This window comes from Ptychodera flava, chromosome 1 (assembly GCF_041260155.1).
Source record: "Ptychodera flava strain L36383 chromosome 1, AS_Pfla_20210202, whole genome shotgun sequence".
NCBI lineage: Eukaryota > Metazoa > Hemichordata > Enteropneusta > Ptychoderidae > Ptychodera > Ptychodera flava.
The window spans coordinates 10,440,976-10,467,856 of NC_091928.1; the positions used below are offsets into that span (position 1 = coordinate 10,440,976).

Sequence of the window (26,881 nt, forward strand, 5' to 3'; positions counted from 1 at the left end):
CACTTGTTGTTTCTGGTGATTATTTTCGTGTATGTAAAATACGGCGAGAAACAACATTTCATAATTTGAATTCGTCCATCTATTTGAGGAAGTGGCGACGGGAGAATTGGGAAGAGAATCACGATTAGGCTCTGACGACGCATTGTCGATTATGTCCATTCTTTTGGTTTAGTGAACTGTGAAAATCCCCGAGATGGCCTTACAAGCAATTGCATTGCTACGGTAAGGGTGCATGATTGAATTATTTTGATGTCATTAGCCAACATGACAAAATAACAAAAAATGGTCAAAAGTTTTGTCATAGATTTGATATGTGCGGTTCGTCAAAAGTATTTTTGCGTGATAACCAATCAAATGATACGTTGTACGGATATTAGCATCATATGCAAATTTAGGCCACGACCCCACCCTGACCGCCATATTGGTTATCGTTGAGTTCCGGAAGGACATACATCACACTACGACAGAGTTTATCGAAGTCACCTGAAGAGCAGATAGAGGCGAAACGAGCCAATTTTAAGGTAAGTATGCGGAGGGAATGGGTTTGAATTGATGTATATGTGTTGAAAATGTCGTGCTTATCTTCAGGTTGGGTTTTGTTTTATCACAAGGACTTTACCAAGTTGGTTGAACGGCGGAGTGGCGTAAAGACAGGGCTCACGTCACGAACGGTGTGCTGTGTGGCGGCAGCAGGGCTTCGCTTATCCAAGCGTATGATTTGAGCGCAGGCAAAGTAGCAGGGTGGCTACTTTTCACATCGTCACGAAATTCTCTCTTCTGACTGTCTGAGTAGGAGTGAAACAACTGTCGTTTTCCGAATGGATATTTCATGGGAATTTTGTTTGAAGTGATTTGACCGGTCGATAGCAGTAGGCAAAAATATGTAAAATCTGAACGGCTGTCTGAAGTGAAGGGGTGTACTGTAAGGGGTGTTGCCGTAAGCTGGGCGGTCACCTGAGTGTAAATATTCCGTCCCTGGCCGATAAGGACTTACTCAGTGGTTTAGAACCTTCTCCAACATTACTTGAAGGTATTACCCCAATAAATATATTCCAAACCTTTTCAATTTGTGCGACACCATTCGTAGTCGGTGTAATGACATTGAATACAGGAAGTTTTGACTGAGCTGTAGTATGTGACATCTTCCCACGTCCGGTAGAGTCGTGTGTAACCGTTGAATTTTGTGTTATCCGTGGAGATATTGGACCCGTGTCGTTCAACAAACATTCATTACGTGTTTGCAGAAAAAATCTCTTGTACAAATATAATCCCAGTGTATAACAGCGGCAGTGAGCCTGCATCTGGGGTAGCTTTTCAAAACAGTCTCCCAAAATCGTAAGTAGCGAACGCAAAACTGGTCTTTCAGATGATGAATTTTTCCCAACCACTTTACTTTGAATAATGCAGAAGATGGTAAAATTAGGGCAAATGTGATAATAACGGATCTGTGAAGTAGCTTGCTGGCCAAAGCAACCAACAGATAGGATAATATGAGGAAGTCACGATGGTATTATCATAGGGGAAATGTAAACCTAAATTATTTACATGGGCCATTCTTTCTGCCATTTTCATTCACTCATCCACTTTTCTGAGAGTCCCAATTTATAATCAAGCACCAGGGAAAGTCAAACTCCATATGACTGTGAGTAAGGAAGTTTGTTGTAGACTAATAATATTCACTTCTTCTGATATCAACAAATTAATTTTACAAAAAAAGCAAAAATATTTTTGTAGCGTACACTGTATCTTTGTGATGGAAATTTCATACCCATATAACGAGAATAAAAAATAGCGACTGAAAATATGATAGGAGAGACCTTGTGTACGCAAGCACTGTTTCAGCCAAGGTGAACATGCTTGGATATTGGAGGAGCAAGGATATCAGCTTCAATTCTATTTCTCTGCATGTGGGTCATCAGATAGTTAAAAATAGGTCCAACTGCATGATGGAAAATGGGAGCAGTTGAGGAGCTAGTCGGTAGAACCATAGACCCTCAAGAAAAACTCAAGGGTCTATGGTGGCACTAGTAAATACCTGATTTATTGGCGTATTGTACAGATCTATTGAACCATCAAGTTCTTCATAGATTTGCTGAACCCAGTTCGTAGCATAGTGTTATCATATCAGTGTACCTCTAAAGGTGAACAGTGTGTACAACTCAGACTGCTCATTTAGATAAGTAGCTATTCAACTTCAGCAAGACTAATCATCACTACCCCCCCTCCCTCCCTCCCCCAAAATATACCAGAAATAATTATAGTTGTTAGATTGGTGAATCAGAAATTTGTCTTTTGTCATGTATTTCCTTTAATAATTTATTCTATAGTCCATCTGCAGCACAACTCTGGTTAGCTGCACTGTGTCTTCTGGTGAAGAGTTGTGTTACTGCTAATGTGTGAGCTGTACAGTCATCTGTTTCTGAAATATATTGTGTAAATTTCTCCAATAATGTCGGTCAACTAATACCACACAGGTATCTTAGCCTACACTTTGTATGTTAAGAACTACCTCCGTCGCACATGAAAACTACTTTAAGTACATTTGCCAACTATTTTATTGCGCAAAAATGTGCTGTGTATGTTTACAGGAGAAATTCTGAGACTGAAATTGGTGGCAGACATTGAAATATGACCAACTAAATAGGTCAAGGCCATTACATCAGTGGTGTTGGATACCTTTGGTATTGACATTGTCATTGACGTTGGAGAAAAAACCTACGGTAATTTTACTGAATCCACAAATTTTGCCCTTTTATATTGTTTCCAGGAGCAGAGGTATCAAGTTTGTTTGTGTTGTCAGTTAACTGATGGAGTTTATTTGAAAAAGAAACCAGAGGAAAGACAAGGAGTGATAAATATTACATTGAACAATAAATCAAAGAAACTAAATATAACTTTACAAGTAGGTAATTGTATTCAAGTACATGAAAAATCCAATGTGTTGAATCAGAGGGATACAATGTGAGAGTCTGAATATTATATATATATACCGGTATATATATATATATATATATATATATATATATATATATATATATATATATATATATATATATATATATATATATATATATATATATATATATATACGCACACATCATTATAGATCATATATAAGCTGACAAGCACTGATTTGTGGGTCAACAAGTCTATATACAGAAATTAACTCAATGTTCATGTGAAACATTACATGCATACATACATACACACGCATACAAATACACATACATGTACATACATACATACGTAGATACATATTATACATACATAAACACATAAACATGCATTGATATTCTTAAGATATTTGGGGAGAAAAACATCCATGTACTGTACTGTAGAGGTGACAATATGCATACATATTAGTTGTAAGGTATGACTCCTTCTTTTGGACCACAAAGTAAACATATTTCTGTTGGTACCAAAGGCCCATAATGAGGACATGGAGAAGAAATAAATAAACAGCTAAGCAATTCAGCCATGCAGTTATACTGAATACCTGGCATTAAGTGTTTTTACATCAGTGCATTTGTGGTGTAATATTTCAATAATTGGCTCAAGGTAATAAACTGTTTCCCCCCAAGAGACATAAACACTGGTTGTAATTGTTTATGGGTACTGGGCAATAGAGGGACATTTACAGGATTCTAAAAAGAATAATGATCTCAACATTGTAAAAGAAGAAAGGGGTCAGAGGAACACTTGACAATTTATTATGTTTCACGCAGTAACCCTTCGAGTGCTGTCATTTTTCCCTCCAAAATTTTACTGCCACATTTTACCAATTTTATGAATTTTTCTGAAATGTTTTTATAATTTTTGACCAAATGGACATCATATTTTATTTGCTACAGTATTTGATCAAGACTTTGGCAAAAATCTGAGAAAATTGACCAGGAAGATATTTTGTAAAGGTGAGAAAAATTGACGTTGGCGCTCAAAGGGTTAATGTAATGTTTAGTGTGTTTGGGGCAGTAATGTAATGGTTTAGAGTTAGTTCCTGGTTAAATTCATCTGTCCATTGATCTATGGTGGTTGGAATTCTTAATAAAAAATATTGTATGATCATACGTAGACCTTGTTTAGATCATTTCAATTCATTTTGAGCATGAAATTTAAAATGTGGAGAGTAAATGGTTCGATCAACATTTATGGCAGAGCAGCTTTGTAAATTACGGCTGGTAGAATTGCCACAAGCACAGTGACAGCTGTATGTAGTTAGCTCACCAGTTTCATGGTACTGTTTTTGTGCGTGTTCCTGTGTACAATTGTTGACCAAAACGCTTCCTCATTTTCGAAGATAGGCATGATATTGTCATGACGTCATTTTGGAACATTGGTTTGCACTCGTAGGATGATTCTTTTGGAATACTGAACAGTGCAACACTTTTTGTGCTCTAATGCCAATATTGATAATGATAATTATTGAGATTTCTTATCATGTGCCTTGAAATTCACTGCACAACCATAAAATTCTGTGATTGCATTTCTTTGGCATTATGTACGTTGTCTTCATAGACTGATACAGGTAGTTAGAATTCAGTGTAAAGCAATCGGTGTCTTGGACTCCAGACTGAGTATTGTAAACGTAGTGTGGCGACCATTACATTTTGTTGACAGTCACATAGGTAAACACATATATTGGGGAAGTTTGAATTATCTTCATACCAGGAAGTTGAAGCACTCCTCTATCAACTAACGATACCATGGAACAGAAGGGTACTAGGAAATGTTAACATTGATTTTTGGCCAAGATTGTGTTTAATATGTTGCTTTGTACAGGCCTCATGAATATTTCCAAAGGTATAATATTATGAAGGAAAGCATTGAAAAAGCCATCTTTTCCAGAGATCTGTGTGACAAGTAATGTTTTCCGTTGTTTTTCAACCCTGTTTGAATTATATATACATGGCGTGTATATATTTCTAATGTGTACAGAGTACGCATAAGAAAGATAGGCCAATCTATCTCTTTTGTCATGCATTTTGACCTATTTGGGCATTCGCGGCGTATCGATGCTGCAGGCCAGGCTATGGGCGGTCATTTTGTACTATCATGTGACCTCCACATGCAGGCATTAGTGTAAAAGATGTGAGGAAAATCACTTTCTCCGACGCAGACGGTGAGGAATTTGCCTCGCGAGGCAAAAAATATCAAACATGTTGGATATTTTGCTCAACTGCTCACAAGGACAAAAGTCACAAAAATTGCCTGCACATGAGAGTAAACTTGCTGAGCAAACAGCCTTGAATGAAATTTTGCTCGGCTAATTTCTCTCGTGTGCGGCAGGTTTTAGTAGAAACCCTTCATATTTGTGGATATAGAGTGTGTCAGCTGGCTAATGGCAGATGTGCAAAACACTCACTCACAACGTCACTGCGACAGAACAAAACTGAACACAAAACACAACAGAACAAAACCCTCTTTAGGGCAACGAGGCGGCTTTTGTGCGTTACTTTTCAGACAAGTTAATGCCACAGAGATTTGCACATAACAGCACTCTGATTGCGGACCATCTAATTCATTATGAGCGGCAAGTGATCAGGGCAGATTTGATTGAAAACTACAATTTGGAAGGAGTTAAGAGAGAAACCATTTATGTAATTTTACATCATGTACACGCCTTGTCTCTTGGTAGTGTGTGAATAATTAACAAAATGTTGCTATCTGAAGTGGGTAATAAGTCTGCGATTTCTATCTCAAGTTTTTTAAGATGCTAACAATGAGGCCACATTCCATGGGTCAGATAGTTATGGTGATTTCTGGACAGGTTTATGTGAGTGGGTTTTGATCTGTGGCAAATGTTAACTCCAGGTGATGAAGTGAAAAAAAAACAAATCTTGTGGGCGCCACTCGAAATCAGGTGGTCTGATTATAATACAACTGAAGAGTTTTGTTGTCATTGTTTACACAGTAGCATTGGGTAAGATGTTATGTCATCAACAGAAATTAGTCAAGTCTGTTGTTGAGACCATGTTGAGACCAAGTGCCAAAATTGGACAACTGTGTGTCTGATGACAAACGCAGTAAGTCAAGTCAGCGGCCATAATGTTGTATATATTACATGTAAAGCCAGAATAAAAAACCAAGAAGACATGATGATATTCAGTGTATATTTCAGCACTCATTGTTTAACCCTTTCACCACTATGGTTTTTCCCAAATCCATTGTTTTCTATGGTAAAGTTGGACCTGTACACAGGGAACTGGGGTGAAAGGGTTAAACCTATTGTTTCAGTTCCTATTGATAGAGGATAAGCAGTGTCTGAAATATTGAGTATGTCATGCTGTGGGGTAACTGTAAACAGTAACAGTCACACAGGTTAGAAATGGCACAAGAAAGTCCATCTCATACATTTTAATGTAACTCATACCCCCTATTTCCCAATGGTTATGTCCAACTTTGCTTCAGAAAGGCAAGGTTGTTCCAAAACTTTGTACCGAAAGGGTATAAACGCTAACCATATCAAAATTTACTAGAATAGTGAAATTTTGCATAGTGTTCAGAAATGTTTTATTTATTAGAGTGGTTGCAAACAATATACACTTTACCAATGTCCATAAACCATAAACAGCGGCCACTGTCTATGCTTTAACAAGATGAATACAAAATATTCTTCCAATGAAATATTGTATTGATTTGTGTTGATATAGTCTTTACTCAGTCACTAAACCTTCAGATACAGCATCCCACATTCTTTTATTGATCATTGTCACACCAAATACTTTCAGCGGTACACTGTTGCCTAATAATATCAAAACCGTTTCCTCCAATAGGGATGATGATGATGAGTAAGTGTATGTGTATCTGGTAACATGCCAGGGAATGACCAGTTTCAAATCACTCATCAAAAACTCAGAATAGAAGGAACATTTAGTGGTATTGATTTGCTGTGATGTAAACTGAATGTTTACGACAGTACTGTACTTGTAGGTCACGCCAAAGGGAGGCTAATGCACTCTTGTCACAGGTGATGTTAGAAGCCTGTCATCGCTGAGATCCTGAGTGCAACTGTGGTCATTAGGAGTGGCCGTCATTCTTACCTGATCCTGACAAGGTCGGAAATTTACAGCTTGGGTTCCAGCTTCACGGAATGTTAAAACACAGGAATTTATGAGTAAAGCGATAACCTTTCATATGAGGTCATTCGTCACACAGCATGGATGATGTTACTGGTATTGCATACCCAGGATGTGAAGACAAAAGTGGCGTAATCTACCAGCATTTTATAAAAAGAGATTTGACTCATCTAGGAAGTGGGTTTGTCATTTGATCACTTGATCCCTAAAGTTAGTTCCATTTAATGTCATAAGGTCTACATAACATTTGATAGTATACCACGGTTGCCGTGAATCTTGTGTTGATAACTAGCTAACTAACAGCCATATGGTCAGTGAAATAACTTTGTAACTATAGTACTGGTAGCAGATCTACCGAAGCCAGTAACGATATTTGTGTTGGTACAGTCTCTTGAAGTCCTGTGGTCTTCCTCAGCGCAAAAGTCTATAAGATTGGATGACCTTGAAATTGGAATGAAATGGAAAATACATTCACTTGCTTGTAGAGGTCTATTAAAATTAATGATACATGTACTGGATGGAGTCTAAATGGCCTTGGCCTTGTACAGACCAAGAAAATAAAATTCAGCTCGTGATTTGTTATTGTATAAGGTATTTCATGCCTCAAACATGAAGGACTAACTTTTGCTCAAATTTTCTTCAATGAAACTTTCAACCATTCTCTTACAATATGAACAACAAAAATTTGAAGTCACTGTGAAAATTTTGGTACTGGAAATACAAATTACTCAACATTTATGATATTTGAAATTCAAGATGGACTCAATCCCTGTGTTGTCTCCATGGGCGAAAATAAATTCCCGCTTTTCAAAAAACTAAGCCAGTGAAAACTTTCTTTACTCCATCAGCTTCAAAATGAGCCCTCACAAGTGGTAGGCCAAAGGAATATTGTAAAAGTTTGAGAGAGAATATCTGTCCATGGGATGCATTCTACTGTACCTTACGGTGCACTGGTATAAAATATCATGAAGTCATCACAAAATTCTACACTGATGCATGACATACATAGGTTTTAACAATAAGCAGACATACGAGTTATTTGTGCTATAATTTTGTAGCACAGATGTTAAAGTGTGTTCTTGTGATGTCATTAGACTAACCTTCTCAGTTATTAACATTTGATATTTGTTTCTCTTTTGAAGCTTTTACATTGATTAAAACTAAATTTCAAAAATGGTAGTACACAATGCAAAAACGTCTGTGCTCTGGAGTATATGTTGACATACTTTGAATACAGAACCAACAAGCATCTATTCAACCATGTACATTTCATGAGGTTTTGAACTTTACCCAGTGGAAATTTCTGATATATAATATATTGGTCACTGTTATGATTGATAGGACTGACATCCGCTGACCTGATGCACTGTCACTGTACATGTAATCACAAGTTGTGGTAATTTTTTAACCAATCACAGCGTAATGAAATATCACAGAGGCCGTTGCTATCAGGCAAGGCTGTAAAACCTACACATTATCCCATGTTTCCCAAGATATTAATATTCTGTACACAGTAACTGTCTGATGAATGCATCTGAATGTTAACTATGATACATGATTTCAAAGATTTTAGAGCTACATGACCCAAATCCTGGATTTTTTCTTTCACAGCTCATGTCAGACTTTGCTTTCTTGCAGACAATCATGTCAGTTGTCACACTACTTCGGATCAAAGAGATACCTTAAATTTTTCAAGTTCCAAATTTCTAGCCACTTAATTAGTTTAATTAATCTAATTAATTTAGTTTTTTTATGTGAAGATGAGGATCAACCGTTTGAACTTTTGGATGTGAGAAGATGAGCTAGCCTCATATCTGATCAGAGAAAACTATGCATCGTTCAATTGGTGTCGTCATAAATCCCAGAAGAGTGGATGCCATCTGGTGATATGGCTGCAAAAAATTAAAATTAAAAAGCTGCAAATAAGGCAATTTGTTATGTAAATTTAAGTCAGCAATTAGTAGTTGTTTCCTGCGTGATTTGTCTCACCACCATAGATGGAGAAAACAGTTTGAACTCTTGATAATATTTTCATCATGTTTGTTTTGGAAAAACAAACACGTAGTATTCTTATTCTTTTGCCAAAAGCGTGGTTAAATCATTAACCTTGGTGAGTTACAAACACCATACCCACTTCACAGTATACACGCGATGTCACTCACTGTTGACAAATGAATTTTAGTTCCAGACTGAAATTCAGTCGTCAATAATAGCATTTGACATGACTTACGTATAGTCTATTTTAAAAGATTAACCACAGACAGTAGTATTTTGCTCCACGATCTCACTGTTTTAATACAAGTTATTTCAAAATGATACCAGGAGTAGAACGAGAAAGTTTGTTGGTAACAGAACAAAAACTTGCAAAGTCGAAAGTATTGACAGTGGAACTTCAACCTGGAGACCAAAAATAGACAATATTTCTAGGTCATGAAAAGCAACATGTCTTGTACACTGTGACAGCAGGAACATGTACATGTTGTGGGCCAGTTTGAACGGTTTAGGATTAAATTCCTGTGACTCAACAAGTGCTCTTAGGGTTGTGAAGTCTTGTCCAAGGGTTGAAGAACAGATTCCAGAAGAATGAGTAACTAGGGCAGTGATTTGAATGACAATGCCCGAAACTTTTACGGAATGTCATGATAAGCCGTACCTGGTCAAACCCAATAGATACATGCAATTGTGTGCAGTCTACACATTACACCACAGTGCATTGTCACAACTCTTTGCCGTCTTATTCTAGTCTTGAGGGCTATGATTCAGCCAGTGCAAGTGTCCGTAGAAATTCCACCTGCCAACCACTAACATAATAATGTTACATTTCCGTTGCGTATTGCAATGACGTTCTTGTATGAACCTTACCCAATGTACACAGTTGTCATTTATCGATGTGTTCAAAATTGTTCAACAAGGCCTGTTTTTGAATTCAATTATAGTTTGTGTCATTTTAATGTAAATAAAAATTGTCTGCTACAGACTGTATTGTTCTGTCAGATCAAGTATGTGGGTGTTTGGACATGTGGGCACTAGAAAAGTCAGTAAACTTAGTGTACTAGTTGGGATTTGTCAAATCAGGACATAGCGGTATCACTATACTTTTAGCGATGCAGGGCTGTTTCAAGCAAGGATATTGAGAATTTTGGAGGTGGTGGCTTGTCTGAGGAGCTTAGGCCAAAATAAAAAATATGTGCTGTTCCAATTACCCGACCTACATGTACCCCAATTTTATCCTCCGACCCTAGCTGCAAAATTGTAGCGCTACGGTGAGGCGGTCGGTGATTTTTGGTTTTGCGACTTCGCTCACCAGTAGCGCTACAAGGCCGATGGCCCTGGGGAGTATCATATAAGCGCGTCGTACTCGACCAGGCGTTTTGATGTGGAATGCAACATATTTACTGCATTTGGTCGTACCGATTTATCACTACTGAAGATTAAACAGTATACTGCACTAACTTTGTCATTTATGGGGTTTGGAATTTGTTCAACGCGACGATCGCGTTCTGAAAACATTGAGCGTGGGGCGTCGGTGTTTGTGGGAGCCGCCATTACCGGAAGTTGGTAATGACGGCTCCCAGAAATGTTTCGGAACGCGATCGTCGTGTTTGAACAAATTCCAAACCCCATACACAAAGTTAGTGCAGTATACTGTTTAGTCTTCAGTAGTGATAAATCGGTACGACCAAATGCAGTAAATATGTTGCATTCCACATCAAAACGCCTGGTCGAGTACGACGCGCTTATATGATACTCCCCAGGGCCATCGGCCTTGTAGCGCTACTGGTGAGCGAAGTCGCAAAAACCAAAAATCACCGACCGCCTCACCGTAGCGCTACAATTTTGCAGCTACCTCCGACCCTAGACTTTTTTGAGCTTCATAAACCAGGAAGTAAGCATAACTATATGAAAAAACATGAAACGCATGAAATCACGCGATTTTATTTTATTTTAATAGTTTGATATTCAATTTGAGTGTGTTTCATGAGGAAATTATTTACTGATAGTTTGTTTGAACGCGTACAAAATGCACATTAAGGAATAAAAAAAAATTGAAAAAAAAATTCCCTACCTACCTACCCTATTTTTGAAAACCATGTAATCGGAACAGCACATATTTTTTTATTTGGCCTTAGCTGTGGGAAAATAGACGTGATACCAAAATATGTGCCAATGACACTCATCAGTCATCTGAAAAATCACTGATGACTATTCAGTGTGGCACTGAACTAGCTATGATAGTATCATACTAGTCAAAATTAAGGAATAAAGCATGATGAGCCGTCAACAGTCTATGTCTTGACTCACAATACATAGACTGAGACTAGTATATCACTACTTAACAAATACTAATATCTTTTCTGTTACCATAATACATGGTTATTTTGTCTTGTGCAACTGTAGTTAGCCAAAGGGACAATTGTTTTAACTCATATTGTTGCTGTGTAGATAACAAACTCATTTGATATTGTTTTCAAAGTATGTTTGATTACAATGTCAAAATAGTACATTGCTGGCTCAGTATTGTTTGTAAACAACATGCAATGTTATTGTTGACAGATGAATTCTAGTCCCAGCTGAAAATTCAAAAAGCAACAACAACGTTGCATGATGATGTAAACATTGTACAGTGTACTTGAGGCTGTATTGAAAAGTTCAAATCAGGTGCTTTATCATAATGTGAGGGAGTAGAAAAACAAAATACACTGTACAAACAACCAAAATAATGGGAAAACACATCAAAAGATTCCCCTGATGATCATTGTGAATAGATAATGCATGGGTGTTCAGCCCTCTGTAGGTGAAGGTTGTCTCCCTGTCCGTGTACCTTGGCAGATAGCATACCATTGCACTCAACAGGTAGAAAAAAATCCATATTGACAACAAACCAGGCTTTGTTTTAATATTGATCAGTTGTCGCCTGCTACTGTGACAAGCCATTGTATGGAGCTGTTATCACAATATAAACCAGCTGACTGCCAGTGTATGTCCTTTTCAATGTTTCCTTTGTGCTGCGTAATTTGACATTTTTCTACAACTATAAAAAAGGACACAAATGCATAATGGTATGTATACATAATCTAAATTTTAATGCTAGGAGAAGCGATGTTTATTTTCTGTGACAATTCTCCAAAAGCAAGCATAAGTCTTATGGATTCACTGTTGTTGTAGGAAGGCGGAATAATGTGGCCTTCATGATTTATTCAACAAACAGGGCTACATTAATCTACCAATATCATAAAATTATATTTTGTGAAACTCTCATACAAAAAAGCCCTTGTTCATGTCATGCAGTATACACAAGTGTCTTTTATGGATTCAGAGAATGACGTGTCATTGATGCAGACTTTGATTGCTCTTCAAAGAATGTCCTTCTGAATATTTCTTTCATTTGTCATCTCACATGATGGAATACAATTTTAGCAGTATATAAAATATTAAAATTGATATTTCCTCTTGACAATGAAATCTAAAAGCATTCATACATTTATGTGTACATTCAGTCCCAGGTGGCCAGTACTTTAGTCCTCGGCAGTGTTATTTCAATAGCAAGTAGCCTGGAGCAAGTGAATACAGTACACATTCAGTGGTCAAATAATGTATGTGTACAGTGGTGCAGGTACACACACTCAACTCTGTCCAAGGCCCTGAATTTGGAAACATGTCTTGCTATCTGCAAAGTGCTCCGTACAGTCTTAAAAACAAGAACGCTACCATGTGCAGCTGCTCTTCAGTGGATCAAGGGTTTTGCCTTGAGTTGTGTGTCAGATGGTAAATTAATGGTCGATAAATTCAAATACAGCCTCTGGCTATTGTAATTATACATATTATTTATTTCATACAGAGGTAGTTTGGTCGTTCAGAAATATGATACGCCAGGGTTATCTCTAAGTATGGTATCAAATATTTTATGGGAGTTTAATTTGTTTACATGTGTTTTATAAATACAACTGACAGCATGGGATTGTTTTACACATGTTATGTGTTGCTGGTGCCTTATTTCAGATTGTATCGAGAAAACTTGACCTATGAGAAATGGCAAAAAATGTTAGTGTATGTACAATACAATAGATAGGTTCCAAGTAACTTGACAGTATTGCATGATTGACACCAAAGTACTATAATTGTTGTTGAAACACACATTCTTCTTCAGGAGATATAGTCAGGAGATATAGTTCTATCAGTCAGTCAATTTTAGCTCTTCTAACCCTACATGCAAGACAGTATTTTTCCAGCTATGCCATGCCAGGCCAATGAACCATAGAACAGCTGAAAACATAGATGTAATTGAATTACTATGCAGCATATAACATGTGAATAAACACTTGAAATACTTGTTTTGAATATTTTTTAGACTGCTTGGTTTGTTTTGGCAGAACTTCTGAAGAGTCGTTGATGATCACTATTTATTAAAATGGAAAGTTACCTTGAAATTTAATTTAAAACCATAGCGATAACAAACACATGTGCATTGGTTTCATTCACTTTTCACTCACTGTCTGCTGAGCTGTGTGCGAGCAGAAATCTAGCGGAAGGGATGTCATGTCACCTAGTAGCTGACCAGCCTGAAGCAGTTGGTGCATCACTATACAAACTAAACCACTGGATGCACTGATGCAGTGCAGACATGGCCGTATGTCAGGTCGGCTGGTGAAGAACAAGTTGGCCGAGCATCTGGCAAAAGTTTTTTTCTAAATCCTCAATGTTTTTGAGATAATTCATTTACATTAAATTTTCCACCATCATAATTATTTGGCTGAATTGTTGTGAACACTTAGTGTTGTCAGCTTTTGGATTTGATATGCAGGTCTTATATCTTATTTCTTTTTGATTTAGTTGTAGTGCCATGGGTGATGGTTTTAAAATATTTTGTATTTTGTACCCAAGTCTGTTTAGACACAATGATATTTGTTCAGGCAAAATATGGTTTCAGGTGACTGAGTGAAAAAGAATGTGCCTTTTTAAGTTAAAAAAATATTCAAAGGTCATAGAATGTTGAAAAATATTGCCGTTGTGGGGTTTTGAGTTACATATTTATCTGATGTTTTATCGCTTAAAAAATGTAGCTTTGCAATTTTGAAAATCGGGCTCCTGTTCTGGGAGGATGGTCTGACGACTTGGGGCAACTGTGCAATTGCCATGCAATGAGGTCATTATACAATGAGCAGTGTGCATTGTCAGAGAGTGCAAACACAGGTAAAACAGGTGTCATTGGTACATTGGATGTCACATGACTTGATAGGTCATGGCTCATTGGTTGAAGTTCAGGTTGTAGGATTTATTGGTGACACAAGGCAATAATAAAGACACTGCTTTGTATTATATGACCTTTTCATTTGTTGTTTATCAACTTGTGTACTTACTTTTTTGCGACTCCAGGAGTTTTCAGAATGCGTGAAAGGCTTATTCTGAACAGTGCAGAAATATAGGTCAGTACATATTGGTATATGTATGTCTGCAAAATTGTGCATGGCATCAGAGCATTACCCCTGTCACCACAATGGTTTTGCCCAATTCTATTGTTATCAAGGGAAGTTGTGGACCTGTTTAAATGATATTGGGGTGACAAGTTTCATCAGTGCTAAGAGAACAGCTTCAGATAGTGAATATTGAAAATAGGCCACTTTCATTCAAAGAAGTTTGTCATGCATGAAAGAGTATATGGTTTGTCAGGTGAAAGCAGAGTCCACTCTTCTTATAGTTGTCAAAACTTTAACCCTTTGAGCAACAGCGTCAATTATAAAAAAATCAGAAAAATTCGGAGAAATTAGTATGTTGCACTAAAATTTTGGCGGGAAAAATTACAGCGCTCCAGGGGGTAACAATTTATGTTGTTGCTTTCACTAGATTTTCAAAAACAGGTGAAAATAGTCAGGTGACTATTGTAGATCACAAAACACCATTCCTGCTATTTGTTTCGACAAGATTGTGACTTTTCATTGTCAAGGTGCCGTAAAATTTCCTTTTTTTAGCCAAAAGACCTAAACGTGGCCTTTAGACACAATGAGTTGAAATTTTTGATTTCTGCAAGACATTAAGACAGCTATCGTGATTTTATCTGAGCCTCGCCCACTGAAACAATATTTGATATGTGTTCAGATGTTCTGAAATGTGACCTGCAGAACAGTAATCTATTTGTAGTGCTGGTATCACAGTGCCATAAAATCTCAGATAAAGATATAGTCTTGAAATGAATGTGTAACATTTCTGTACAGTTTCAGGAGCTTGTTGTAAATTTTTGCCATATTTACACAAGAATGCAACTGGCTCCTGCAGTGCTGCATGCTGTAGTAAACAAGACTGGCTACTGCACGTAAGAATGGCTTCAGTGATGTAATTCACCTAATATAGGTGTTGTAGACAGGTCAAAGGTCAAAATTAATCTGACTGGGTTCCTTGAAGTATAATGGCCCCCATTGAAGGCAAAAATGTAAATATTGAACAAGCAAGTTAGAAGGTATGTATTCACTAGGCTTGCAGAGATTTTGAAATCATGTTTATATCCCATGGAGAATTTGTGTTCCAAATTCCTCCCTACTGGCAGTACTGCAAGTACTACTGGAATTGGAAATGGGTTGCAGGCAGTGGTGTAAATCTTACATCAAGCTTTGTGTGGACCTGACTGGATCATTTGCTGGATCTCGATGATGTCTGACATGTATCATTGATGTATGACAGTTGCCTTGCCCCTGGTTATCTTCATTTTGTGGTGAAACTGCACATTACATAATTTATATTTAATATTTGTGCGTGAATATATGAACGCTGTTTCTACAGCAGTTTTGCTATAAATTGTGACAATACAGTCATTGTGTTATCAAGTGTTTATTGCTTCTAATAAATTCAATTTTTAATCCGTCGTTGTGTGTATGAAAGTTGCAGGATTAATTCATATACATGTACCCTGAAAGAGACATCCCTCTAATACCATGTACCAGCATAAGTTAATACCTTGATTATTTGATACTCACCAGGTAAGATGAGACACCAATGAATATTTGCAGGCAGCAGAGCAGTTTGATATTACTACACAGCGAAGTGTAGTGTTTTCAGACTCAGTAAATTATATCTTCAATAATTATTGATTCTTGTTCAAATACAACTCCATTTGCAGAGCTTGACGTGAAACTTCAGTGTTAGTGACATTGTCAGTTGCACGACTGCTGTGTGGAGTATTTGTACACCATGTTAAATCCCATCATAAAATTGTTGAGAAAAATGCTTGTCATTGATTTTTAGATAAATTGTTTGTTCCCACGTAAATGCTGGTGTTCACGATGATGATACCAGTTCATTACAATGCACATGTGATGTCAAAAACGATAAATTGCAGAATTTTCAAAATACCCTAGTGATGGTAGTAAAATTTAATATGACGGCATCTGTGATCATGCTCTGAATTCTGACAGGTACTTTTATCGTGTACCGTATATTACATTTATATATGTGGATTCTGTGGTGCTTTTCTGAAATTGATGTCTGTTTACTCTGTTGTAGTGCCACTATATGTGTGACACAAGATCGTATCTTTGAAATCTGAATAAAAATATCTGTGCGGTTACAAGGTGGGTGTATATTTCAATGAGAGTGCACTCAAGAGGTGTCCTTGAGTACCAATCTACTGTGACCATATGGTTTTGACGCTACCTACGTATGGCTTGGAAATATTAATACTCCATATGGACTATTGTTGCAGCTATTCTGTGCCCTAATCCTGGCAGAGATCAAATACTTAACTTTCATTTCAATTGATTCTGTATTAAGCAGGCGTATAGAATGGAGGATTGTATGGATTTGGTATTGATTAGAGTGACCAATTGTCACCAAGAATGTGTGGATTAAATTCCAAGCAGATGTCGTAATTATATCAGAAAGGAGGTGGTGACATTTTTGTATTGCGGAACGTTGCTTGCCTTACATCGGGTACATTATAGTACATATATGTCAATACATATGTATACACGTTCACAGACTGTACATGGCTGTTCGGCAATCACTTCATGTTACTGTCATTTGAAACGAAAGATCTTCAAAAGTATACTGTGTTTTGCACTGTTTTGCATAGGAATCATTAATCATCAAGGGTCACAAAATTATGCAGAAGGGCAAAAATGCCAGGAAAGTGTGACAAAGATGTAAAGGATAGACAAGAAATTTGTTGTGCAGTGGACCGTACAGCATACTGAAGTTATTAGACTGTTTTATTTGATTTGTTCTTAAAAACTACTTGTAAATATCAAATTGAAGCTTCAAGCTGGTACAAGTGATTGACAATCTGTTTTAAAGTTTATTGAAATGATGTAAGTAATGATTGAACATATGTGAGTTGGAGTGCATTACATATCGTGCCAAGTTCATGTGTCACCATTAGGCCAAGATGGTTCAAGGTTAATGAAGCTTAATTATGTCCCATATGTTGTATTTTAACAAAAAATTGAACATTTGATTTCAAGGTCTGCCAAAACAGATATACGGTAAATGTGATTTTTAGGAACCAAAGCTACTTTAGCATACCAAGCCAAGTTGGTGGATATTTATATGGTTTTGGTTCAATACTGCATTCCACAATCTTGGCAGATTTGGAAGTGATGTCTGACACTATAGAGTTAAGAGATTTGTATGTTGTCTCTTGGTGTAGTTGTGATGCACGCTTTGAAAGACCAATGTAATTGTAGTCCAACAGTTACCACATTAGTTTCATACAACCACAATGGAAATGTGTGTGTGAATTGAAACTACCTGAAGGGTAAGGTTTGAAACTTTCAGTTTGCGTAAGACCCAGTTATGCAATTATCTACATGAATGCAGATTGCTTCAAGCAAGGTGAAGACTGTACAGTCAATGTAAGCCCATCAAATGAAATCAAAACATTTAAAGTAAATTAAAGGCAAACCATCGTCAGAACTGCGCCTGTGTGAGTTTCTTGTTTACAAACAATGTATTTAGTGCAGGATATCAAGATGCACATCATCATAGCTGCAACATTTAAATTGTACGATGTAGATTATGACAGACATGCGTTAACTTTCATCAATCACCATCGTACCTTGGATACAGTGTTTACATTTGTAGTATGGCTCCCATACGACCTTTTTAGCGCAGTTTCGACGACTGTATCCCTTTAACAGGCAGAATATCCATGATATGATGTGTCCTCCAGTTAGAGTGAATTTTGACCTTCATAGATCTGTAAGACAATGTTATCACTCTGTCTTGTTGATTTATTGACTGATAATGTTTACAATGCTGATGCAACTCCCCTAGTTTCAGCTACTGAAATCTGATTAATTTCTTTAATCGATAATCAAGATACATATGTTCATTTTATCTGAGACTTGCCTTTGTTTATCTTCCCCTTAATTATCCTCCTACGGTTTGAGTTCTGACTTAATTTTGCCTTGAAGTCACTGATAATTGAGAACATTTCTACCAGTACGTTTATCAGACAGATGGTAAAAATTCTTAAAGTGTTGAATCATGGCCCATCAGCAAATACTACACGCCCCGTTATGGTGATAACCTTTGGCCTGAGGGTACTTTTTGTTCATTTGTATTGATAAGTGCCAGAGCTCATCTTAGAGTAGAACGCACCTCGGGGACAGAAATTCGGGCCTTCAAGTTTTGTCAATTCTCTTCTGACCTACCACTTGTGGGGACTCATTGTGAAGCTCTTGGCGAAAGAAGAGTTTTCACCGTCTTAGTTTTCTGAAAATCGAAAATTTTATTTTTTCCCATAGAGTTAACACAGGGATGGCGGCCATTTTGGCTTTCAAATATCGAGAAATCACAAGTTATTTGTCTCTCTAGTACCAAAGTTTGCTCGGTGACCCCTGATTTTTATTCTTGCTTCGGTAAGAGAATGGTTGAAAGTTTCACCGAGGAAAGTTTGAGCAAAAGTTTAAGTCTTTCACTTTCGAGGTGCATATTACCTTAAACTGATAACATTTATAATATTTATGAAGGCATGGTGTGCAGCAGGTACTCAATATACATTGTAGGTTTGCACTTCTTGTCATGTGACCATGTCAAGGTCACACAGTGTGTTTGAACTTTTCATCATGTGATCATGTCAAAGGTCACATATAGGGTATTAATAACACTACAGATTATTACACTCAGACCAATCATCCATATTGGACTACATGGAATTTACGGTGATACCTACAAAGTTACAAATTTTTGTGTGGCATCAGCTTTTTCTTTCTGCATAATTGTCATTAATTTCCTAAGTAATTGAATTCATTTAGGCAAAGTGTATTAATGAGCATTATATGACCATGCAATTCAACATTGAGTTATTATCAACAGAGAATATGTGTTTGCCGGAAATCATGCATTATATTATTAATAATCATGATTGATAGATGTAAAGGTATTAAAGCAGGGTACTGACTTTTAGATGTTGTAAGAATCAGTTGAAAATGTTATAGATGTAAACAATAAGAACAGGACAAATTGTTCATGAAAGTTTCAGCTGTACAAAGTATTCACATCACTGAAAACTTAAACAATTGTAGTAACTGCGTGTAGTAATGGCTCTTGAAGAAATCTCTGAAGGAAACAAACATTCTATTGTTCGCCCTGCAGACCCATCTCTTCCAAGATCACATGGTCTGTCTCCGACATGCTCAAGCCAAGGTGTTTTGACTTTCCACAAACCAGTCAGCTGAGCAAAGCGTTCACACCTGACCTACATATAAATCCCTTTCAGTTCCCCCTCTGCAACGTGATTTTCTCAAATCCCGCTGTATAATTGGAATTAAGGCACTTCACATATCAGAGCATTTATCAAACCATTGAGGTATAATTAGTACTTGTAAATTGACAGAGGTCATGGTTTAGGTCTAGTTCTGTGTGTGATAAGAACAGATCATACCATAGAGACAAATAATGCCATAGTAACATGTATTTCCTCCTAGTCCTAGGGAATGTTAATTATTATACACAGCTATGGTAGATGTACACCATGCACAAACTTCCCCTTCATGTAGGAATAAAGATTGGTGTAAAATTGTACATTGTAAATGTAAAAAATGTTATTGCATTCGGATCCTATTAGATGGATAATAATTTTGGTAGTGGTAGTTGCGAGAATTAGACTCTCACAGCCCTCGAAAGCTAGGCCCCAGACCATGCAAGCACCTTTAAAGAGTGCAGCTCGGCTCAGCAAATTCCAGTACGTCTGGCTGGCTAAGTGAACCTCGCTGGCTTCGAAGACATGTCACTTTATGGTAGAAGGTGGAGCTGTGTGGGGGAACGAGGGGCTGTGAGAGCCTAGTTCAGTATGTACATGCACAATCAGGCACAGCTTGAAGATTGCACATGGTTATGTGAGTTACTGGTACATGGTACTGTTGTAAAGTGTTGTTATGTTTTTGAATCTATACTCACCACTGATGTACGGTACATATGTAGATGTGAACTGACCAACTCTGCAATAATCATGGTGACAGTTTCCAAGCTTGTTTTGGTGGAATTCAAATTTGTGAGGTGCGGAAGAAATATCCATGCCGTAGTTACAGTTTTCTTGGTGTTCATCATACATCCACAGTGTTTATCTTCGCAGTACAATTACATATACATGTACTGTACCTGTGAGAACAGGTAGAGTAGTTTTTGATGGCTGTCTGTGAAAACCAAAGTAATGTTGTGTACATGTTGTGGACTTCTATGTGTGGTAGTTTCGTTCACAGACCAGTACATGTAACTGCATATACTACCGGTATTACTGGTGGCTATACCATACATTGTACAGTAGCATATCATCTATTTTATCAGCTTTGTACTTGAAGTAAACAGCTACAAGCATGGATGGTAACCATTACAGAATTGCTGCTATGCTACAAAGCTTACAGTATATCAAGTAGATTACATGGCAAAGCAATGATCTTGGCAACTGACATTCCAATATCGATAGAGCTCTATTTTAAGTAATGTACATGTAAGTCGGATACAGGAATTATATCAGCACTTGCTATTAACCTTTCATGTAAAGTTTAAGTTGCTAGTCCCTGACTTTCAACCCACAAACTTACAATCAGGATTTCATATAGTGTATGTGGGAAACATATCCTCCCCGTTACCGAGTTGTACCATATAGCATTTTCCAAAAGTTTTGTAGCTGTGGTATTGGCACTGTAACATTCAGAGTATACATGTACATCTACCTGTGTAACAAAGATGGTGATTTATAAGGATGCAATAATGTGTCTCTTGATTCTCCATAGAGATAATTTACTCAATAATGATGTAAAAGCAAGGGTACAATATAAGCTGTACATGTCGATATGTGTAAAAACGCAAATATACAGTATATAATGTATAGATATATAAAATGCAAGCCTACAGTGTGTACTGTACATTCAGACGTACACAGTGACATTAAGAACTAGGGAAACACTGGCTGTCCATGTCACATACAGTGATTACATGTAGTGATGCTATTAATAGTTAATCTGCCAGACTGCAAAAAAAGTGAATGAAAAGGCGGTATTCAGGGTCAGTCAACTTGTGTTGTTGATTATCCCCTGGTTTGAATTTGAATGGTGAGTGTGTAGCCATGTGATCAGCCTGACAGGTCTCAGCAAGCTGCAGTGAATTTTTCACCGAACCTTTGTGGTGTATATAGAGTATATACATCTATGGTACCCTAGCTATACGGTTCATACACTGTACTGGTTCTTCAGAAGTGTACTGTATATCATGAATAGGGTAATGCCACCTGGTGGGGTAAATACACATTGCTATTCAGATTGCAAAGTATTCATAATTATAATATAATTCAGTGTGGTAGAATACAAATGTAGGATTTCATCATGATGGTACTGGCAGGGAAACCAAACGGTGGGAAATCACTTTCAAAAGAGGGTATTTTAGGTTTCATCATGATGGTACTGGCAGGGAAACCAAACGGTGGGAAATCACTTTCAAAAGAGGGTATTTTTGATTTCTACTTATATAAACGATGGATATGAATGGGATGGAACATACAACACATGAAAATTCTAACTGACAGTGTGTAAGCAACAGAATCCCAAATAACCTATCACCATTTATAATGATTTTTTGTTACATTCGTTAGATATTATTCATGGGTACACAATTTCACATTTGTCAAAACCCACTTTTTGGTGAAAACAAAAATACATTTTTACTACCTTCCCAATCACTGCATGTAAATTGCCAACAAATGAAGTGTTTGAAAACCACTCACTGAAAGTTTATAGAAAATGTTTTCATTCAACCATGATGTGTTGACATCTTAAGAATGAGTATAAAAATCTCTCCTAAAGAATATCCTTGTGTACCTTGTTACAAAACAACTCATTGACTGTAGTTATTGTTATGCCCATTATGATATGCAATATACATTTACTGAAGTTGTCATGGTGATAAATCACTTTGTGTGACTCCTGGAGAAGATTGTTTGACATTTAATTGCTTTTCCATTAGTTTAATTGTCGAAGTGTACTCTATATGAACCCTTCAAGTTGTGTCCCTATTACATTTCAATTAATGAATAACAAGTAACTTCCTAGATTTGAAATTTAACCTGTACACCCCCATTCCCTGTAAATAGATCCACCCTCACTATTGATTGCTAGGCTTTTTGGGCCAAACCATTATGGTGAATAGGACGATTATGGCGTATGGCTTCTGTATGACTCTTCAGCAATTCAATTAAAGGTATACAGTCACCTGTAATCTAAATATGCCCATATATGGTCAAAGGGGCATTCCTTGTGTATTCAAAATGCCCATGTGAGAGCGCTGTTTTTTAAAAGTGGCCACCCCCGCTTAATTAAAATCTGTGATTGGTTAGATTTTCTCTTTCCATAGTAACTGTGGCAAAATTGGAACAGGTGACTGTATACCTTTAAATCTCTCCTGTTCAGAGGAAATGTTTGATTTTTTGAATGTATTTTGTATAGAGATTTCTGAAATGTTTGAAATTACAATTTTGTAATGTTTTTTTCTGTCAAGATTTATGGGAAAACATAAGATATCATTAGCGATATATGTTCAGATTCTTTTTGTTCTGTCTAGGGTTTGCAAAATGTGTAACACATCCTATTCCTCATTGTGTGTGCTGTGCAATGTACAATGGATTTCTTAGAAATCTCCAGACACTCACAAATGTTTGTTTTTTTTTGTTTGATCAGGTGTAAATTTTATCATTTGATGGAGACATCGCCATCACAGTAGGATGTCACAGTACAGCGAAGAAAACATAGCCGCTCCCGGCACAGACTCCTTCTGGGAGATCGGAAACTACAAGAAAACTGTCAAGAGGATCGACGACGGCAACAAATTATGCAATGATCTCATGACAATGATACAAGAGAGAAGTGAAATTGAAAAAGCATACGCCAAGCACTTGAGGCAGTGGGCGAAAAATGGAACGACCTGGTGGATAAAGGTCAGTAGAGATTGTTCTCTGTGACGGGACTTTCTTTCTGGGGGGCAGAGGATCATGTAATTGTGATGATGTTTAGGTAGTTCCTGTTATTCACTGACCTTGTTAAGGTAGAACGTACCTCGGGGACAGATATTCAAACTCTTAAATTTCTACAATTCTTTTCTGATCTACCACTTGTTTGGGCTCATGTTAAAGCTCTTGGAGAAAGAAAAACTTTCACCAGCTTAGTTTTTCGAAAATCCAAATTTAATTTTTCCCCCATAGAGTTAGCACTGGGATGGCGGCCATTTTGAATTTCAAATATTGCAAAATGTTGGGTAATTTGTTTCCAAACTTTGCAGGGTGACCCCTGAATTTTGTTGTTGATTTAATAAGAGAATGGTTGAAAGTTTCGTTTAGGGAAGTTTGAGCAAAAGTTTTAAGTCTTTCATTTTCGAGGTGCATACCACCTGAAAAGACCAACAAACCTCTGAGAAATGATAAGGGGGAGGGATATCAGGAAGAATGCCCGCTTGACATTACTCACTTGAAAATTTAGGCCAGGGTTGAGGATTATAAAGTTTGGGTCAGTGTTCAGTAGATTGATGTCCAGGGGTGACTGTCCTACAACCTGTTATGGGAACTTTTGTGAAAAGAAAAGAGAATCCTTGTGAAATTACTAGGGAAATGACTGGGGAATCTCAGTGAAATGACAGGAAGGGGAACCTTTGTGGAATGCTCGGGGAACTTAGAAATCACTGGTGAAACTTTGTGAAATGACTTGGGAACATCTGAGAAATGACATGTGGACTTTTGTGAGATGACTCTCGAACCTTTGTGCAACGAGTGGGAAATCATTAGATAGTAACCCCTATTAGATGACTAGGAAACCCTGTATACCAACCATAACAGACATACTAGATCACTGATGCTGTCAATTTACATACCGACATTACATTACAGGTCCAGAGTATGGCACCATGGCGTCTGCATGGAAAGCAGTGCTGACAGAAGCTGAAAGGAAGTGTGATATCCACCTAGAGGTCAAGGAACAGTTTAATCACAGATGTACACCAGAAAGTCAAACAGTGGCAGAAAGAAAACTATCACAAGAAGATGCTCAGCTTTAAAGAAACTGTAGAAAGTGAAGAAGGATTTAAAAGGTATACTTGACAATTAGGTTTTGTGAGCGATGTACAATAGTGAGTATGTGTATATTGAGAGGTTCATGATCTCAACTGCATGTGGAGGGGGTCACTTGTCAACGTAGGTTGATCTCTCAGCTGAGCATTTTTGATTTGGTGTCTTCACTAGCTGACCAGGTGCTGTACGTTGTGAGTTTGAATCTGATCAAGAATTCACCGGATTTCTTTTGTCTGGAAAATTTTGTGAGTTCTTTTTATTTCAGTGTGCCATTTTTGAATTGTAATACATCATTTGGTAGTATGGGAAATGATACGTAGCCTGTCTGAGAATAACTTGGTATACTTACATGCTGTATTAGTGGTGTGCCAGGAATATAGTGGCATTGACTCGTGTCATACTACAATTAAACATCCTAAGGGGTTTGTGGCTTTTTACATATTGTGAAGGCCACCCTAAAACGGTCAGTATCAGAGTTGGATCTTCTGTTCCTCAGTTTTGTAGTGGTAGGGTCGAAGGTCGCAGAGCATGTGCACATAGGTGAATCTGTTAGTCTACAGTTGTGTCATATTTGTTCATCAACACTGCAAGAGACTACTTTCTTCATGTACTTAGTGCTGATGAAAACAATCTTTTTAATCTCTAACCTCTAAATCTTGGTTCAGTCCTCTTGTTCGCAATTAGAGTTGTAACTTCACAGCAGGAAGTGGGGTGAAAGATAGGCTGAATTTTTGACTACCTGTTTATGTTACTGCACATATAGGTTAATCATCTGAATTATCTTTTAGCAATACTTTTACTGTCTGTTTAGACGTGTCAACAATATTTCAATGTCAAAGTTTAACCTGTTCTACATCATTTTGAAAGTGAAATTGTCGTATTTCAATAACAGATGGGTAGTTTGGCAAATTGTGATTCAAACTAAACCCTTGAATGCATTATATGCCGTGAAGTAATCGGTACTGACAGTGTGATAACCTTTTCTTGGCTCGTATACTACCATGAAAAAGTGTTTTCATAAACCCTTGCACCTCTTATTTCCTGTAAACAGGTCCATAAATACCATTTTTGGCCAAACTATGATTGTGTAAGGGTTGATGGAATTTTTCTGATCTTCCTTTTCACTTTCAGGCACAAAAACCATGGGCCAAGTTACTTGTCAAAGTAAATTCATCAAAAAAGGCATTTCACAACACATGTAAACTTGAGAAGTCAGCTGTCAATGGAGAAAACAACGCTAAAGAGGATCCGTCATTATCACCTGACCATGTAAGTAAATTCAGTTTCTGATTTGAACAAGTGTTTTGCAATTTTTCATCATAATTTCAGACGAAAATCAATTTAGTGGCTCTAAAACAGGCAGTGTCTTGTGTTTTGAAGAAAAAAGTGACAGCAAATGAATTAAGCCCTCATATAACTTCATCTGCAAAGAGTTAAAATGCATATCATATCTTTAGAAAGAAGAGATTACTTTTGAAAGAAACCTCTGTGTTTCCTCTGGCTTCTGAAATGTTTTAGTAAATTTACAAATTGGGTATTGAAACTTTTCGTAATTTTGAAATTCATATGTAAACTTAACCGTTCCAATACAGAATATCATTCAATCAAATTCAAATTAAGTACAACATGTGCTTAGACAGAACTATTTTGAGGTTTTGGGGCCTTCAGCTCTCAACTTCTCAATCAACTAGCTGCTTCCTTGCATTCGTATATTTACGAATCAACAATGAAAAAATTAGTAAATCATCTAAAAAATTAGTAATTTTACGAATTTGAGAGTGGCAGAGGAAACACAGAACCTCACAACTGGCATTAGGTGTGTTGTGGGAACATCATTTCCATGAACTGTCATGTGAGGGCAGTACACAACTCCCCAATTCCTCCCATGCTCTGATGTATACAGTGTGTCAGATTTGTAGTATGGCTTGTTCATGTCGATGGAGAACATGCATGCTCACTGTAATCGTTTCCCCCCCGGCAGGTAACCCTTTCATGCAATCCTACAACAATGTCTTGTGTGCTGTACATTATCTTCCAGGAAAAGAGATCTCAACAAGGAATACACTGGTGTATTTTTGACTTGTACAAATCCTGTTTCAGTTCTGTATTGTAACCGGTTGTTTGTTATTGCTCACACTTAATTGCTATATTTGTCTTTTGAAAATGACTGTATAATGACTCAAAAACAGAAATTGCGACTGGCTGACAAAGATGCAATGATTCACTCAATGCATTTACAACAACAATTGTTTCAGTTCCTGTTTCTTAG

At 37.2% G+C, this 26,881-nt stretch overlaps 1 pseudogene; it reads left to right on the top strand.

Annotated features, from left to right (window-relative positions):
* The first annotated feature begins 409 nt into the window (after positions 1-409).
* Positions 410-26,881, top strand: part of LOC139142805 (protein kinase C and casein kinase substrate in neurons protein 1-like) — a 42,420-nt pseudogene continuing 15,948 nt past the window's right edge.